Raw genomic sequence first — 20,997 nt, 5'->3', positions numbered from 1 at the left:
TTGTCTCTCAACTGGTGGGCCCTAGCGGAGGTCAATCTTTATTTCCAAGAGTTCTCCTGGTTGCTCCAGGCCTGCTCATCAGTCTCCTTGCTGAAGACCTTGCTCAGACCTCGTGGGTCTGCACCAGCAGCTGATTTGTGAATCTTGCGTGGGTTGTGGTTGCCAAGGCTTAGTGGATCCAATCCGGACACTAACACCCCAGCGACCCTCATCCTTCGTGGGACAGTCGCCCTCCAGAAGTTGGCCTTCCTTGTCTGTAGAATTGTCGTGGTTCTTATACACTTTTTTAAGTGGGGCCCTGTGATTCCAGTGCTATTTATTGTGGCTATCAATGCTTGTTTGAATTGTAACTTTACCTCTAGCCTCATAAAGAGACTTGTGGGATTCTGTTTAGAATAAATACATATATTATATATATATATACCTGTGTGGACTACTCTTTCATTTGGTTATTCAAGAGGTTATCTATGGTAAAACAATAAGCTTAACACTCCTTCAAGACTTAGCCTGAAGGCTGCTCTTCACAGCTACCACTAGGATAGCTTTCTTTAAAGGTTGTCTTTAACCTGTCACCATAAGAGTCGAATTGGACTGGTGCAAGGTGTCCCCTATAACTAGAGGACAGCATATGCCAGGCCAACTTCTCACATGAACATTTTAAAACTTACTGTAAATGTAAAGGAATTTGAAATAGGAGGCTAAAAATTAAATTAGTATCACAGATACATTTGTGGGAGCAGTGCAGGTGCAGCAAACCACATATGGTATGGGCGATGAGTAGCCTCAATTGAATTTAGAAAAGCTCCAACCTTTCTATTAAAATTACATTTTCTAAATTTTATTTATGTGTGTTTACGAATTAAATAAAATGTGTCATCATTTGTTTATTTGTTTGATGAATGAATACTCTTTCTGCATTTTTTGTGTATTGTTTTGCAGTTCAAATCATCGACAATGCTTAGATGGGGCCGTGGATTCCAATAATGATTCAGTGAGGGTCCCTGGGTTCCAGTAATGATTAAGTGGGCATCCACAGAAGTCAAATGTCTGGGAAACACTGCTCTAGAACACCAGGCAAATGCCCACTGGAGTAAAAGACCTGACTGGCCTGACCACTCTGAGGCCCGCCTTGACTGCTGCAATTCCACTGGTTGTCATTTCCCACATCTTAATGCTGTCCCTTGCTGTAGAATGATGCTTTGCTGCTATTTACAAATAGAGTTCACGATGAACCTAACATCTCTTAGGCTGAGGCAGTGCTATACCTGTACAGAGACTTCCCCTACTTATGGTGTGAAAGGAGCAGGAGAGATTGACCTGTACCCAGTAAGACTTTTAACATACAAAAATGACAAAACTGAAAATGCACTTCTCTTCTGCTCTAATATTGTGCCCCTTTCATGTCCCCCTTTGATCTCTACATTCTGTCTTTTAGATATTCCCTCCCTTTCTCTCTCTCTATCTCTCTCTCTTTCTCTCTCTCTCTCATGTATCTGTCATTGACTTTCATTTATGTTGCTCCACAATAACTTCTATGTGTTTCAACTTCTTTTGGCTTCTCTTCCGCTTGCCTTACTCTCATTCTTCATCCACACCTTGCACTCTCTTGCTTTGAATAATCATTTTTGCAACTTACTATTATTATAAAGGTGTTTCCCCAATTAAGCAACATATCTACTTGGAGAAAATCATATGCAAGAATGTAAACTTAAATCAATGATAATTTCAAGATGAACTATGGATATTACAAACTGCTGGAGTTATGTTGCTTCTCTGATTTTCCATGGATCGAATATTATCTCTGTATCAGAGCAGCTCGGTCTTATTTAACCAGCCCAGATCCTCCTTAAGTAACTATGCTCAGGCCAGGCCCACGCCTTCCAACCTCTTTCTAGAGGTCTTGAATGGGAGCGCCCCAGGCGTGTCACCTTCAGTGTTGCACCTATTCAATGAGTGGAGAGCCGCCACTTCACAGCCACGTTTCAAAATAATGCTGACTTGCTCTCTTCATCTGCATCCCTATATGTGCTGTAAAGAATTGACGACTGGCATACTTTGAGGAATTTTACAGGCTCGACCTTGACGGACAGTTTACCTTCTTTTAGGTTTTGTGTCACAACACACATGAACACTAGGTGGCAGGATTGTCATATTAGAAAAAAGTTCGATGCCGTTTAACTTTTAAGCTTCTTTCCCAGTTTACAAATATTTCAATAATCTGGCCTGTAAAAGTAATTTAAAACGCCTTGTCTGTAACATGCCATAGTGTATCTCCAGCAGGTGCAGTGACCGCCAGAGATCTCTTACCGTTAATATGCCCTGGAAAGTGCTGGATACACAAAGATCACTGCAGCTGGTGCTTCAACCCTGTGAGCTTTGCTATCTGTTGTGACCAATTAAATCAGCCAGAACAAATATCCTTTTGCAATAACATTTGTCTTTTTTTTCATTTTCTCTTGGAGAACATTAAAAAAAATGTAAGTTAACTGTCAGGCTGGGCTCCTCGTGGCTCCGCCTCCTTTCTGCTCCCAGTTTTTGGCGGCAAGTTATAGGATCTCGGGATGATTTTTTTTATATCTTCAATATAGCAAGGGTACATGCGTAATATTAAATACACGTCCCTTACAAGACCCTAGCGCCGGTGCGTCACTTTTAATGTGGGAAAGAGGGACGTACAGGCGGCGCAAGGAGCTTGTATTATAATTAGGGCTCCCGGTTTTATGGTATTTATTTTTTTGCCATTTCCGTCTGTATTTATCCATATTTATTTTTTGGGCATTTTTTCTGTATTTATCCGCATTTATTTTTGCCACAAGCTAAAGACGACGCTTCAGCTAGTATTTTTCCACATTTATTTCAGTCCCCAAAAACACATGTGCAACTGCTTGTACACGGTCACAAGAGCTGAGGGAACCACAAACTAAATGGCAACAAACTCAACACACACCGATCACAATGCAAAAGGGACACCACAAGCCACCAGGCCGCAGACAGAAATGGGTTTACCTGTGCGTCCAGCTACAAGAGTTGGATCTAGGACTAGTTGTTGCAGACCCAGAACATTGAAATTGCCAGCAAGAGCCAGCGTCCAACTGCTAGTGAAATGTGTAACTGTGTAGATTATGCCCATAATTTACAATGCTGTTACCTGTTCGTTGTAACTGTTTTATGACCATATATCTTAAGGTGACATTTAAAATGGCCATGGCCTTACAATCCTACTCTAACATGATTGGAGGCCCGTGGGCAGAGCTGCATTATTCACAGTAAACAAAGAACAAGAAAATGAGCTCATAAAACCGAATGCACAACATGTATATCTGATAACCCCTAAAGGTCACATGAATTAGCTTCCTAATGGGACAGAGCTGATTTACCCATTTATAAAGCGGAGGCCGAGGGCGTAATTTACAGCGGGTAGTGAACAAACTCAGAGCGCTGAGGGACACAAAAAACACTAATTAAAATGCCAGGACATCATTGTATATCATTGATCAATACAGGCATGGGTAGCAAAATAATGCACTAGTGATTATATTGAAATAGTTTTGCCTCCTTTGTGCTGTAAAAAAAAAATATATCGATATTATAAATTATGCTGTACATTCAGATGACGCTCGTTACAACCCCTTCACAAGAATAACAAATGCTGTTCGCCATGTCTCGATTCAGATTGTTGCACTGCTGGTTATCTATGGAGCAGGCACTCATCCCGCTGAACTACCTTACAGAATATATCATAACAGGTGTTGTACTAGACTTCAAAAACATTTGGAAGTCAGTTCAGTTGAAAATCTGGTGGTGCTAGTCGGAGTGGAAGTCTAATACGGAGGTATGCTTATGCTCTATCCCAGAGGAGCTGTTTGCTACTGAGAAGGAATGATACTCATTACAGCGCTGCATCCTGCCAAGAAGCGCTGTGCTAGCTTTCAAATCTAAGCAGCGCGGACACGTACTACCTGACACAGAGGTGCAATTGGAGTCAAATTTCGGGGTGGGGGCTACTGGGGTGGGGGTTTGATTCTCCCAGCAATATGCAGAGCGGAGATGCACGGACGCTTAGAAGGGGTGAGAAAACACAACAAAGCCGCGTTAGCAAATAATTGGTCTTTTAAAGACCTGTGAAGTACTCGGGTGTGGCTGTGTGTGTGCCAGGGGAAGCAGTCTTAGCCGGGATGACACACACGACGGGGGAGGAGGTCTGAAGCTCTGTGAGCCCAATGGCGTTGCGTGCCATTAATCTGTCCCCGGAGGCCACAGAAATACACTTGCGAAACAGATGTTGAATTCAAAAGAAGGGCTGGAGCAGCAACAAAAGGAACAGGGGAGTGGCAACTCTGGGCTGAAGCACTTCAGCCTGGCAAAATTTACTAGTATTTTGCCGTATTTACATATAAATACAGAGAAAGGAAAAATTGTTTTCCGTCTGTATTTATATGTAATAATCCGTTTAAACGGAAAACCGGGAGCCCTAATTATAATAAGCCCCATGTTTTTATTTACTCACAACTGGCGTTAACACGATTTAACAATCTCTGCAGATCCGCTGTGATCTCTTTGTAGCATGTTTAAATCCAAACAACACTAACTCATCACCGCATCCTAAGCACTATTAAATAGTGTAATAGAAACACATGTTATTTGTATCTCTGTAAAGGGCAGAAGTGCTGTGTGAAATGATGCTAGGACCAGCATTTGCAAAGCCAGTAGGTCGGGCGTTGGCCACCAGTCCATTGGCTTTGTTAATGCTTATTTTCTTTTTAATGCTTTTTGCACATCTTTGATCTTGGGGAAGCTGCCAGTCCCTCATCACGTTAAAAACAAAAAAAAATACTAAAATCAAAAATGTACTTTAGTCTCAAAAATATTAATTTCCATAGTAGTTATTTTTACTTCATGAAACTATTTTATGAACGCATGCGCTCCTCGTGAAAGTGCATTATCCCCCCTCACAGTGGGTTGTCCCAATACCCTAACTGTAGGTTGTAGTGGGTAGGAGACAAATGTGAATGACACAATAACAGACCAATGGATGAAGATGTTTGGGTAAAAGTCCCTATGATTATATTACACATTTCATTTTAGTAAAATGAAAAAGCTCTTGGATAACACCTTACCTAAACTCTAATACAAGTCGGCATTGTACATTATTAGCTTTCAAAATTGCCCAAACCCTTAGTACACTGTATGCAGGTCTCAAAGGCAAATGTACTGCTCTAGTTTTGTTCTTGTTTTGTTGTTTCAATAACAGGTACTGTGTGCAATTTTGGGGCAGCTGAGGTTGTTTTAATAGTTTCAAGAAGTTTCCCTTTTGCATCAAAAACATCTTGGACCCGATACCCAAAGGCAAATTTAGAATTAGAGTTTGTGTATGGCCAAATTTTACATCTACTCCTGTGGAAATATGGATTTTTCTGGTCAGTTATGTCCCCTATCTTGGACCCCAACGGTTCTATGTGCATGTCACAAGTACATGTATGTTCCCTCCAGTTCCAGTTATGAAGACGCAAATACATGTGCGTCCACCGTCAACATGTCCTCTGTCAGATCCGCCATGAATAGGCCGGATATTCCATTCCTAAATATGAAAGGCCACCGGCTTTATATGGTTCACTTATGCCATTTTTACAGTCCAGGCAAGTAGGCCCTGATTCTGTCATCAAACTCCTCTTGCCTTCTGCCTCTGAAAGCTCCAGTCTGAGCCTGCATCTGTGACCATGAACTTTGTCTCATTCTCTGCGCGGCTCACGAAGCCTGACATCAGCCTATTCTCTGCCAAGAACTGTATTTCACCTTCGAATTATCTGCTTCACTCCTTAGCCGATGCATTCCTGTCTAGCAGCTTAAGTAAACATTCTTCCAGCTACTGAGCAAAGGCTCGGCCTCTCTGTCCTCATGCAAGTAATTCATAGCCCTGTTACCAGGGAATATTCCTACCCCCTCGCATTCAGTGTAGACACTTAGACGCTTGTACACGCACGCACAGTCAGTATAGAATAGATCTTGTCCGAGAGTCCTTCTTTTTGTGGATAACATAGTTCTTTAAACATAGGATGTTAGATATGATTTGGGATTAGGTTGACTTGACCCCCCAGACTTTTTGTCTCCACATGTAGAGCTAAATGTCAAGTCCCCTTCACCCCCTAGTTACACGTCAATTACACGTCATGCTGCTGCGCGCGCATCTATGCCAAGTATTATCTTATAGATCCACCTATGTGTGACATCATAACCAATTATGTTCCTTTTTACTCCTTATTACACCCATTATCGGTTACGCAGGTAAAACGTCAATTTCCTTATCAATTGTTACGCCTACTGCATTCGCTTCATTGTAATGTATGTACTATAAAAGTTACTTCTTGTCAATAAAGTATGTACTTCACTTCCTGAACCCCCGTGGTGATGGAACTTGGAGCATCCGATTATAATCGATCATTGGAATAAAGCCCATTCCGAACCTCTAATATCACGGATTCTGCCTCTCATTTTACTGAGCTATTTTATTATGATTCTGTATCAAATTAAGTCCAGGTAAAGGAATTTTATTTACCACATGATGGCGCCCGAACAGGGACACTTTCTCATCTCACGCGCCGGCGGTGAGTTGCAGGCCCGGTCTCCTGCCACAGCTGGACGGACAATAACGCGTACCAGCAGGATTTCCTGTATCTCCCTCCGGTCAAGCGGGGGCGACTGAGACTGCGATCAACACCCAGACGAGGCGGTGAGAAGTGCGAAGTATCCCGACCAGAGCCTAGCTGAGAGAGCAAGATCCGAGGTATACAGAGACCCACCAGTTTGAAGTCAAGCCCAGTTTCCGACGAGTCGAGTCGAGTCCAGTCCGGTTCAAGTTCAAGTTACCGAGGCCTTCCGTTTCCGAAGCTACCCGGTGAGTACCATTACTGGGGAGGCATTTCTGACGTGCACATAGGTTGTGCCGGTCAAGACGGGTTTGGGTACACAAATCCGGTCTGCACTGTTTTAGCAGTGTATCTGTACTGTTTAGCAGTATATCAAGTATTCCGAAGTATCTAGTTATTGTCAAGAATTATACTTGGTGATTAGTTATGCAGACGATCATCATTGTTGTTTATTTTAAAGGTTAAAAATGTTTAATGTTTAATGTTTAATGTGTTAAACGTCCTGCATATTGTGGTATGAATGGTTGTTCATTAGTGTGCTTTTGTATTAAGTGTGTTCAAGATTAAGTATCGGATCAGTTGTCAATATGCCGCTCTTTTCGAAATTAAGACAGATCACTACTAGAAAAGGGGTACTCGAAGAAGCCGTCCCTATTCCTCCTAGGGATACTCCAGGGCACTTCATGTATCACAAACATGGCTTAGACGCTATATTATTTCTTGATTTATGGGTAGACTACACCAAGGGATTACCAGAAAGTCAGAGGTGGCCCGCAGCGGGGACCTGGGATGCAGAGTGCATCATGAAAGTCGAGGAAGAGTTATGGAAAAGGAAAGTCAGACAGTCACAGAAAGACGCCGTTGAGTTATGGCGTAAAGAATCTCATAGACGTACGGAAAAAGCACGTAGACAGGAAGAGAAGAGTAAAGAAAGTTCAAACAAAGTTCGAGAAAATCTATTAATTGAGGAAGGTATCCGAGTGAAATCAGAACAAGTAGATAGACAAAGAAATGCCCTTATGAATGGTATGTATCCCCTTCTAGCCGAAGGATTACCTAAGGCTACTCCAGAGATACCGAAAGACTTGCCACCCCCATTATTCCCAATTAAGGTACATCCTAAGGGGCATCCTAGAACCGCAGAAGATGTTTTTCTTTCCTCATATTTAGATGACGTAGCTCCCGAGTATGCTAATTCCGCCCCACATAGACCGCATACCAGGGAGGTCCCACGCCAAGATCCAGCACCCGTATCCCTACAGCAACAAATCGAGTCACAAGTTCCGGCAAGCACATCTGTTTCTGCATCTGTTCCTACAGCTACTTCTATAGCTGTGTCCACACCTATAGTTGCTGTGTCACGTTCGACGAATCCTTTCACACCCGACGCCCCAGATGGGGCCACGGGAGGTGCTACCAATATTTTTTCTACGCCACCTAGAATAAATAAACTTACTTTTCAAGAGTCCGCACATTCACGTACACCCAAACTCATAAGTGCCCGTACGCTTAAGGAACTTCTTATAGATTGTAGATATGACCCGGTGCCCGGTAAAGAGGACGAAATGACCCTGGCATCATTGCGTATCAGACGAGCCGCAGTGTATTTAGGGAAGTTACCAGGAATGACTGCGCATCTAGATAAAATATATCATTTTGTCCAAACAGGGCGAGATCCAGAATGTATTAACAGAGCTATGGAATACCAGAAAGTAGAGATACAGGGGGAACTGTTACGTTTCCTCATAAACTGTGTGATCAGAAATCAAGACCGACCGGGGGTAGACCCGGAAGCAATGCAAATTCTTACAAGATGGAGCCAGAATATATCAGAAGGGAGACATGATAAGCAAAATTGTATAATAGCCATGTGCCGAAAGATCCGTAAAGAAATAGAACGCCTACACGAAGAAAGATTAGAGGCAGACGAGTTCGAACAAAGCGAGGAAGAAGGGTCAGGACTGCCCGCGGGACAGTCGGACACCATAGCCTATGTAGGTAGAGGAAGATCTTGTAATAGAAATCAGACTAGATGTCATACTGACTCAATACGTCCGATAAGTCCAGATAATAACAGGAATTTACAAATACCTATAATTAATATAAGGTCTAACGAGCATTCGTTCCAAACCGCCGACAAACTACTCCGAGAACGAAGGGGTTATCATTTTCTCGATTCTATGGATGAACAAGATTTAGCCAGGGCGGCTGTCCATTGGGTGGACAGTCCCGGAAAATATAGTGATGATACAGTAGTACGCACATTTTTGAATCTCACCCCAGATGAACAGAGGTTAGCTGGGATTTATATGATTCAACAACTCATTATACTATATCGGAGTCAGCATTCGGACCCTGGTCCCTTACCTGACATATTGACTGAATTGCTTATGAATAAATGGAGAGGTGCAGGTACTAAATTAATTAAAGAAATTCTAGAATCAAGAAAGCAGTATATTCTTTTTGTATGCTCAGAGCATGTTTCATTGCCCGTCAAGGAAAGAACCACGTATCACATGGATAGACAGAATCCCTTGAAAGAAGTGCACCCAATAAAAGGCGAGGACAACGAGTTTAGGCGCGTATTTGTATATACGCCCATATCAAAAATAGAATTGTTACAAATGAAGAAAGTGGTACCCAGTCATGACAAAGATCCAGCGGGTTTTCACCGAGAAATTAAAGACATGTTACTCATGGGAGAGTATACCTATCCCGACATTATGACAATATTAAAGGTATTGATGCCTGCTGGCATTTATGAGAAACTCAAGGAAAAAGAGTGGGAGGTAGGAGACCAAAAGATAGAATGGTCAGTGTTAGAAGCGGAAGAAAAGGCCCGAACTGCAGGAGCAGGACTTGGGGATAAAACTAAAGCATTACCAGGTTTATTAGTACAGGTACTGCCACGTTTATTAACTACGAAAAAGGAAGATTGGGGTACAATTTCAGCCTGTAAACAGAAGCAAGATGAAGACACTAGTGATTACTATGCCCGATTCGAAAAATGTTTTGGTATAAATAGTGGCATAAAAGCAAGTAGCGAATCATACCCGCATCTGTTTGTAACAAAATTAGTAGAAAATGCCCTGCCCCCAGTAAAGAATAGAGTATTAAAATTCGAGAGTACCTGGCAAGGTAACACCCCATCACAAATGTTACAAATGTTACAGTATCATCACAATAGAATTAGAGAGGAACAAGAACATGAACATAGACGCATGAAAGACACGAAAATGAAAATGCTAGTTTCCCAGACAGTTCCAGCTGAAGGACATAAAAAGGGTATGACACATTCCGATTCAGCGGGACCTGTAAAAGGGACATGCAATTATTGTAAAAAGCCAGGTCATTACGTACACGATTGTCCAGTTTTAAAACATAATATCGCCATAGGTAAAACACAAGAAAGATCACGGCCACTCAGACAAGATCAGAAGGAACAAGGAGCTATGCAGCATGCACAGGCCATGCCAGCCGCACAACAGCCAATACAGTTTGTGCCAGCTGCACCACCGTTGCCTGTTGCTGCCACACAGACAACAACACGACAAATGTATCAGACTGCACAGTATGAATATCCTGAGTATCAGCGTTACGCATGAACTAGCCTAGAGAGGGAAGTTGACTTACCCCTTATCGAGATTCCTGTAGATCAAGAAGGACCTTATGTACATAGTGAATTATTAGGTCAAGATAGAAAATTTTTACTCGATACAGGGGCAAGTCGAACAACTATAAAACGTAGTGAAGTTCCAGGGGCACCCCTCTCAGGCTCTCAGAATATTTCCCTTGGTTTTTCAGGAAAACCTATTGTTAATGAAGTATCACAGCCTCTTCCACTTACGATAGGACCTCTGACCCGAACTACAGATTTATTGCTTACTAAATCATGTCCAGAAAACTTGTTAGGAATAAAAACTCTGAAAGCCCTAGGAGCCATAATATGTTGTTCTCCGGAAGGAGTAAGGTTGTTTTTACGTGATTTTAAAGGTCACTATGTGTCTAGAGACATGGATCCCCGACTGCAGACTTTACCTACACATCTATGGGCACAAGGCCCTACTGATGTTGGTTGCATGAATATTACACCATATCGAGTCACATTAAAGGCAGGAGTGGTGCTACCACGAATGCGACAATACAAATTACCACCAGATGCTGTAGTGGCTTTACTACAAATCATTGACGAGCTTATTGCCCAAGGAGTAGTTGTAGAAACAGACTCCAATGTATGTAATTCACCGATAATTCCGATTCTTAAACGAACAGATCCTACGGCCCCGCCAGTATATCGATTGGTTATTGATCTGCGCGAGTTAAACAAATGCATTGTGCCACAATTTCCTGTGGTCCCAGATATCTCATCATTACTGACAGCTATTGATTCCGAAGCAACATTCTTTACTGTAATTGATCTCAAGAATGCCTTTTTCAGCGTCCCAATAGATCCGGAAAGCCAATATTTGTTCGGATTTAGTTTAAATGGGCGTAGCTTTAAATTCTCACGCGCACCTCAAGGATTTACAGAAAGCCCCAGCATCTATAGCCAAGCACTGAAACGAGAACTTGACAGTATCCACATGCCAGTTAACACTGCCTTGCTTCAATATGTCGATGATCTGCTGATCACCGCGAGAAGCGAACCGGAATGTGAAAAAGCATCACTGACAGTTTTACAATTTCTAGCCGAAAAGGGGCACAAGGTGTCCCCTTCTAAGCTGCAATTCTGTGTCCAGCGAGTTGTTTATCTTGGACACTCGCTGTCCAAGGAGGGAAGGCAGCTTACACCCGACCGCATTCAGTTAATAGCTAACATGCCAATACCCAAGACACAAAAGGAAGTACGAGCTTTCATAGGCCTCACGTCATATTGCAGGCAGTGGATCCCTCAATATGCATTTCTAGCAAAACCACTCATTCAGTTAACCACACAGGAGGCAGCCACACCGACTGTTCTCCCTTGGACTCAGGAACACACACAAGCTTTTGAAAGCCTAAAGAAAGCTTTATGTCAAGCACCCGTTTTAGCAACGCCATGTTACAGAAAACAGTTTACACTCTTTGTTACAGAACGCGAAGGTACTGCCTTGTCAGTACTCACACAGGAACAAGCAGGATCACACAAACCATGTGCTTATTTTTCTAGTACATTAGATCCCGTAGCTCAGGCTCTGCCTGCATGCCTAAAATCAGTAGCAGCGACAGCTTTAGCAATCAGACAAAGCGATGCCATAGTGTTAGGACATCCATTGACAGTTCAAGTACCACATGCAGTAGAGGTTCTTGTGAATAGAACGCAAACACAACACTTGACTATAGCGCGACTTACAGGATACGAACTTACATTGTTTCAGCCACATATAGAAATCAGACGCTGTAACACATTGAATCCTGCCACACTTTTACCTGTAATCGGAACAGATCCACTAGCTCATGACTGTATTGAAGTTATTACGATAACGACGAAACCCAGACAAGACTTAACCGATGTCCCATTGTCAGATCCAGACCTGACCTTGTATGTAGATGGTTCATGTATGAGAACAAGTACAGGAGAGTTAGTAGCCGCTTACGCAGTCACAACAGATACTGAAGTCATTGAAACTAATCGTATAAATACCTTGTCAGCTCAAGCCGCAGAACTCATCGCTCTGACACAAGCCTGTATTCAAGCCACGAATAAAAAAGTCAACATATACACTGACTCACGTTATGCATTCGGAGTTGTACATGACTTCGGCGTGCTGTGGCGAGAGAGAGGTTATTTAACTTCCCACGGTGCCCACATTCAGCACGGACCCCTCATTCATGCCTTATTAGATGCAATACATCTACCCACTGCAATATCAATTATGAAATGTAAGGCTCATACGAAGGTTACTGATATCATTTCCCAAGGCAATGATCTAGCCGACAGAACAGCTAAACAGACTGCTCAAACTCAAACCCCCGACATGACAAAGACAATAGTCCCGACACCGACACATTGTATGACAGTTAAAGATCCTACTCTTGACGTAATTGACATACAGTCACATGCTACACCAGACGAAATAAAGAAATGGACTGAATTAGGAGGGATCCAAACGGACCAAGGATGGATGATGAAGGAAAAGTCTGTATGGTTCCTTCCTGATTCAATGGTCCAAGTTATAATTAACACTATACATAGTCCAGCACATCTAGGAGAAAAAGCTATGCTAAACAGCATTCAACACATTTGGTTCAATAAACATTTACGAGCAGCAGCCAAACAAAAGGTCCGTACCTGTATGATCTGTTGTCAGTTTAACCCAGGAAAAAGCGTTCCCGTAGAACAGGGTGGATTTCATCCTCCTAATCACCCTTTTGAAGTACTCCAGATGGACTATATCCAGATGGAACGATGTCGAGGATTCAAATATGTTCTTGTAGTTGTCTGCGCTCTGTCCCGTTGGACAGAGGCATACCCGGTTTCAGATTACACTGCCCCGACTACTGCCAAACAGTTGGTTCGAGAATTCTTCCCACGATACGGTTTACCACGTGTTGTTCACTCAGATAACGGCCGGCCGTTCTCATCCGAATTAATGAAACACGTTTCACTTTTGTTAGGCTATCAGTGGAAATTCCACTGTGTCCGACACCCCGAGGCAGCAGGTCTCGTAGAAAGACATAACCAGATACTGAAAATCAGAATGTCCAAAATATGCAGAGAGAAAGGTGTCGACTGGGTAGTAGCGTTACCCGTTGCACTCTTTTACATGAGAATGGTAGCACACTCTCGAACAGGGCTATCCCCGTATGAGGTGATCTTCGGCAGACCACCAAATATGTGGGGGACGCCCATACCACGCAAAATAACTGATATTGACTGTAATATGCTGACAGATTACTTGGCTTCCTTGATGTCTGCACTACAATCTTATCGTTCACAGGTAGCTGCAGCCTTTCCCGACAACACTGAGGTGAAACCCCATGACGTAGTTCCGGGTGATTTCGTATTTGTGAGAAATTTCGACCGAAAGACTCAGCTGGAGCCCAGGTGGAAGACACCCAAGTTGGTTCTGCTCACCACAAGGACAGCCGTGAAGATCGAGGGCCGCAAGGGCTGGATTCATTCAAGTCATATCAAGAAATTTCATGGACTATCCTCGGATATAGACATTGTGCCCTGCACTCCCTCACAGACTGATTCAAAACTTCCTTTTGTTGAACAGAATAACTCTGAAAACTACAAACTAAAGCTTAGGCCCAACAAGTCGAGCAATTTGATTGTTTAAGTCCTCTCCAAGGTGAAGCGGTTGAATTGTCTCTGACATGTATCCCTTGGACCTGAGTAGAGAAAATACCCGGAAAAAGTTGAAACGACAGGCGTATTGTAAATCACTGCGTAGCCACTGCATAGTGACGTTATTAATTTTGTTTTTCTTGAGTCTTTTAATAATTACTGCAAGTATATTGTTGCACATATATTACCCTATTTCTAGACATGTTTATAATGTTACTGCTGAACATTCTTTTAGTGACTTACCTCCGCATGAATTGTCTTATAGACTTGCGCTGCGCAATAACACTTTCATTAGTATGTTACATCATTCCCATCAGACTAGTAATGCTACTAATTGTTGGGTGTGTGGCCGGCTCCCTCCCTATCAGAATTATGAAGGAGTCCTGCCTTTCTTTCCACATCCATTTACACATAATGGCTCCTGTGGAGCATGGTTTAGTTTAATTAATTCCATAGACTCAGACACAGCAGTTTACCAAGATCATTGGGTATGGGGAAACCTGAACCTAGTTTTACTCAAGGTCTGCTACCCTGACAAGGAGGGTCGCCCCAAAAGAACAGGAACTGATCTAGAAAATGAAGTATATGGATTAGGTAATTTTACACCTAATCTCATGATTCTAAATGTCGTATCCGAAGTTGAACTAGTCTTACCCACCATGTCAGTATTCCCAGCGAAGGGTGAATTGTGTGTAAGAAAGGTTGGTTCCATACATATGGGCCATAGTAAATGCACTACTATAGTAGAATTCAGTGATCAAGGTAAATCTTCATTTAGAGCTTCTCGCCACTCCTACTTTATATGTGGTCAGACTGCATATATGCGTCTACCCCTAGATTGGGATGGTACCTGCTACATTGCATTCCTTTTGCCACCTGTTTTCCTAGCTCCTCCTGATTATTACAGAAATATTCATTTAGTACACAACAGAGAGCGGAGAGATCTCCCCATTGTCGATTACACTGAGACGGCATGGGACAAGTATGTAGATTTTAATAAAGGCATCTTTCCCTATATAGGTACTGTTACTAATAGTAAGCTGATACGTAGATTAACTAGAACCCTTGAAGCAGTAGTGAATGAGACTATTTCCGCCTTAGGCAATTTAACGGAAGAGCAGTCTGCTATGCGGATTGTTGTGCTTCAAAATCGTCTTGTCCTTGACGTCATCCTGGCTGATAGGGGCGGAGCTTGTAGGGTCATCGGATCAAGCTGCTGCGTATTCATACCAGAAAATTCGCCATCTGTATATAAAGCCATCACTCGCCTTCATAAGATTGTAAACCAGATACACCAGAACCCAGGCACTTGGACTTGGTCCAGTTGGTTTTGGAGTGTGATATCAGCCTGGGGATGGAGAGTTTTATCCTTCCTAGGTATTGGCCTTCTCATACTATTCAGTTGCTGTCTATGTCTACAATGTGGACCAGCGATCTGTGGTCTGTGTACCACATCGTGTATTCCACCATCAAGATTTCATTCGTCACGGAAGAAGAAAGAAGAACAAATGATGCTACATGAACAGATCAATGGATTGATGAAGATTGATATCTCTTAACGGGCAAGTAGGGGACAAGGAGGGAATGTGGAAATATGGATTTTTCTGGTCAGTTATGTCCCCTATCTTGGACCCCAACGGTTCTATGTGCATGTCACAAGTACATGTATGTTCCCTCCAGTTCCAGTTATGAAGACGCAAATACATGTGCGTCCACCGTCAACATGTCCTCTGTCAGATCCGCCATGAATAGGCCGGATATTCCATTCCTAAATATGAAAGGCCACCGGCTTTATATGGTTCACTTATGCCATTTTTACAGTCCAGGCAAGTAGGCCCTGATTCTGTCATCAAACTCCTCTTGCCTTCTGCCTCTGAAAGCTCCAGTCTGAGCCTGCATCTGTGACCATGAACTTTGTCTCATTCTCTGCGCGGCTCACGAAGCCTGACTATTCTCTGCCAAGAACTGTATTTCACCTTCGAATTATCTGCTTCACTCCTTAGCCGATGCATTCCTGTCTAGCAGCTTAAGTAAACATTCTTCCAGCTACTGAGCAAAGGCTCGGCCTCTCTGTCCTCATGCAAGTAATTCATAGCCCTGTTACCAGGGAATATTCCTACCCCCTCGCATTCAGTGTAGACACTTAGACACTTGTACACGCACGCACAGTCAGTATAGAATAGATCTTGTCCGAGAGTCCTTCTTTTTGTGGATAACATAGTTCTTTAAACATAGGATGTTAGATATGATTTGGGATTAGGTTGACTTGACCCCCCAGACTTTTTGTCTCCACATGTAGAGCTAAATGTCAAGTCCCCTTCACCCCCTAGTTACACGTCAATTACACGTCATGCTGCTGCGCGCGCATCTATGCCAAGTATTATCTTATAGATCCACCTATGTGTGACATCATAACCAATTATGTTCCTTTTTACTCCTTATTACACCCATTTTCGGTTACGCAGGTAAAACGTCAATTTCCTTATCAATTGTTACGCCTACTGCATTCGCTTCATTGTAATGTATGTACTATAAAAGTTACTTCTTGTCAATAAAGTATGTACTTCACTTCCTGAACCCCCGTGGTGATGGAACTTGGAGCATCCGATTATAATCGATCATTGGAATAAAGCCCATTCCGAACCTCTAATATCACGGATTCTGCCTCTCATTTTACTGAGCTATTTTATTATGATTCTGTATCAAATTAAGTCCAGGTAAAGGAATTTTATTTACCACATGATGGCGCCCGAACAGGGACACTTTCTCATCTCACGCGCCGGCGGTGAGTTGCAGGCCCGGTCTCCTGCCACAGCTGGACGGACAATAACGCGTACCAGCAGGATTTCCTGTATCTCCCTCCGGTCAAGCGGGGGCGACTGAGACTGCGATCAACACCCAGACGAGGCGGTGAGAAGTGCGAAGTATCCCGACCAGAGCCTAGCTGAGAGAGCAAGATCCGAGGTATACAGAGACCCACCAGTTTGAAGTCAAGCCCAGTTTCCGATGAGTCGAGTCGAGTCCATTCCGGTTCAAGTTCAAGTTACCGAGGCCTTCCGTTTCCGAAGCTACCCGGTGAGTACCATTACTGGGGAGGCATTTCTGACGTGCACATAGGTTGTGCCGGTCAAGACGGGTTTGGGTACACAAATCCGGTCTGCACTGTTTTAGCAGTGTATCTGTACTGTTTAGCAGTATATCAAGTATTCCGAAGTATCTAGTTATTGTCAAGAATTATACTTGGTGATTAGTTATGCAGACGATCATCATTGTTGTTTATTTTAAAGGTTAAAAATGTTTAATGTTTAATGTTTAATGTGTTAAACGTCCTGCATATTGTGGTATGAATGGTTGTTCATTAGTGTGCTTTTGTATTAAGTGTGTTCAAGATTAAGTATCGGATCAGTTGTCAATATGCCGCTCTTTTCGAAATTAAGACAGATCACTACTAGAAAAGGGGTACTCGAAGAAGCCGTCCCTATTCCTCCTAGGGATACTCCAGGGCACTTCATGTATCACAAACATGGCTTAGACGCTATATTATTTCTTGATTTATGGGTAGACTACACCAAGGGATTACCAGAAAGTCAGAGGTGGCCCGCAGCGGGGACCTGGGATGCAGAGTGCATCATGAAAGTCGAGGAAGAGTTATGGAAAAGGAAAGTCAGACAGTCACAGAAAGACGCCGTTGAGTTATGGCGTAAAGAATCTCATAGACGTACGGAAAAAGCACGTAGACAGGAAGAGAAGAGTAAAGAAAGTTCAAACAAAGTTCGAGAAAATCTATTAATTGAGGAAGGTATCCGAGTGAAATCAGAACAAGTAGATAGACAAAGAAATGCCCTTATGAATGGTATGTATCCCCTTCTAGCCGAAGGATTACCTAAGGCTACTCCAGAGATACCGAAAGACTTGCCACCCCCATTATTCCCAATTAAGGTACATCCTAAGGGGCATCCTAGAACCGCAGAAGATGTTTTTCTTTCCTCATATTTAGATGACGTAGCTCCCGAGTATGCTAATTCCGCCCCACATAGACCGCATACCAGGGAGGTCCCACGCCAAGATCCAGCACCCGTATCCCTACAGCAACAAATCGAGTCACAAGTTCCGGCAAGCACATCTGTTTCTGCATCTGTTCCTACAGCTACTTCTATAGCTGTGTCCACACCTATAGTTGCTGTGTCACGTTCGACGAATCCTTTCACACCCGACGCCCCAGATGGGGCCACGGGAGGTGCTACCAATATTTTTTCTACGCCACCTAGAATAAATAAACTTACTTTTCAAGAGTCCGCACATTCACGTACACCCAAACTCATAAGTGCCCGTACGCTTAAGGAACTTCTTATAGATTGTAGATATGACCCGGTGCCCGGTAAAGAGGACGAAATGACCCTGGCATCATTGCGTATCAGACGAGCCGCAGTGTATTTAGGGAAGTTACCAGGAATGACTGCGCATCTAGATAAAATATATCATTTTGTCCAAACAGGGCGAGATCCAGAATGTATTAACAGAGCTATGGAATACCAGAAAGTAGAGATACAGGGGGAACTGTTACGTTTCCTCATAAACTGTGTGATCAGAAATCAAGACCGACCGGGGGTAGACCCGGAAGCAATGCAAATTCTTACAAGATGGAGCCAGAATATATCAGAAGGGAGACATGATAAGCAAAATTGTATAATAGCCATGTGCCGAAAGATCCGTAAAGAAATAGAACGCCTACACGAAGAAAGATTAGAGGCAGACGAGTTCGAACAAAGCGAGGAAGAAGGGTCAGGACTGCCCGCGGGACAGTCGGACACCATAGCCTATGTAGGTAGAGGAAGATCTTGTAATAGAAATCAGACTAGATGTCATACTGACTCAATACGTCCGATATGTCCAGATAATAACAGGAATTTCCAAATACCTATAATTAATATAAGGTCTAACGAGCATTCGTTCCAAACCGCCGACAAACTACTCCGAGAACGAAGGGGTTATCATTTTCTCGATTCTATGGATGAACAAGATTTAGCCAGGGCGGCTGTCCATTGGGTGGACAGTCCCGGAAAATATAGTGATGATACAGTAGTACGCACATTTTTGAATCTCACCCCAGATGAACAGAGGTTAGCTGGGATTTATATGATTCAACAACTCATTATACTATATCGGAGTCAGCATTCGGACCCTGGTCCCTTACCTGACATATTGACTGAATTGCTTATGAATAAATGGAGAGGTGCAGGTACTAAATTAATTAAAGAAATTCTAGAATCAAGAAAGCAGTATATTCTTTTTGTATGCTCAGAGCATGTTTCATTGCCCGTCAAGGAAAGAACCACGTATCACATGGATAGACAGAATCCCTTGCGAGAAGTGCACCCAATAAAAGGCGAGGACAACGAGTTTAGGCGCGTATTTGTATATACGCCCATATCAAAAATAGAATTGTTACAAATGAAGAAAGTGGTACCCAGTCATGACAAAGATCCAGCGGGTTTTCACCGAGAAATTAAAGACATGTTACTCATGGGAGAGTATACCTATCCCGACATTATGACAATATTAAAGGTATTGATGCCTGCTGGCATTTATGAGAAACTCAAGGAAAAAGAGTGGGAGGTAGGAGACCAAAAGATAGAATGGTCAGTGTTAGAAGCGGAAGAAAAGGCCCGAACTGCAGGAGCAGGACTTGGGGATAAAACTAAAGCATTACCAGGTTTATTAGTACAGGTACTGCCACGTTTATTAACTACGAAAAAGGAAGATTGGGGTACAATTTCAGCCTGTAAACAGAAGCAAGATGAAGACACTAGTGATTACTATGCCCGATTCGAAAAATGTTTTGGTATAAATAGTGGCATAAAAGCAAGTAGCGAATCATACCCGCATCTGTTTGTAACAAAATTAGTAGAAAATGCCCTGCCCCCAGTAAAGAATAGAGTATTAAAATTCGAGAGTACCTGGCAAGGTAACACCCCATCACAAATGTTACAAATGTTACAGTATCATCACAATAGAATTAGAGAGGAACAAGAACATGAACATAGACGCATGAAAGACACGAAAATGAAAATGCTAGTTTCCCAGACAGTTCCAGCTGAAGGACATAAAAAGGGTATGACACATTCCGATTCAGCGGGACCTGTAAAAGGGACATGCAATTATTGTAAAAAGCCAGGTCATTACGTACACGATTGTCCAGTTTTAAAACATAATATCGCCATAGGTAAAACACAAGAAAGATCACGGCCACTCAGACAAGATCAGAAGGAACAAGGAGCTATGCAGCATGCACAGGCCATGCCAGCCGCACAACAGCCAATACAGTTTGTGCCAGCTGCACCACCGTTGCCTGTTGCTGCCACACAGACAACAACACGACAAATGTATCAGACTGCACAGTATGAATATCCTGAGTATCAGCGTTACGCATGAACTAGCCTAGAGAGGGAAGTTGACTTACCCCTTATCGAGATTCCTGTAGATCAAGAAGGACCTTATGTACATAGTGAATTATTAGGTCAAGATAGAAAATTTTTACTCGATACAGGGGCAAGTCGAACAACTATAAAACGTAGTGAAGTTCCAGGGGCACCCCTCTCAGGCTCTCAGAATATTTCCCTTGGTTTTTCAGGAAAACCTATTGTTAATGAAGTATCACAGCCTCTTCCACTTACGATAGGACCTCTGACCCGAACTACAGATTTATTGCTTACTAAATCATGTCCAGAAAACTTGTTAGGAATAAAAACTCTGAAAGCCCTAGGAGCCATAATATGTTGTTCTCCGGAAGGAGTAAGGTTGTTTTTACGTGATTTTAAAGGTCACTATGTGTCTAGAGACATGGATCCCCGACTGCAGACTTTACCTACACATCTATGGGCACAAGGCCCTACTGATGTTGGTTGCATGAATATTACACCATATCGAGTCACATTAAAGGCAGGAGTGGTGCTACCACGAATGCGACAATACAAATTACCACCAGATGCTGTAGTGGCTTTACTACAAATCATTGACGAGCTTATTGCCCAAGGAGTAGTTGTAGAAACAGACTCCAATGTATGTAATTCACCGATAATT

The sequence above is a fragment of the Triturus cristatus genome, chromosome 6 (genome assembly GCF_964204655.1).
Source record: "Triturus cristatus chromosome 6, aTriCri1.1, whole genome shotgun sequence".
NCBI classification, from domain to species: Eukaryota; Metazoa; Chordata; class Amphibia; order Caudata; family Salamandridae; genus Triturus; species Triturus cristatus.
Note: the sequence above shows the minus strand (reverse complement) of the source record.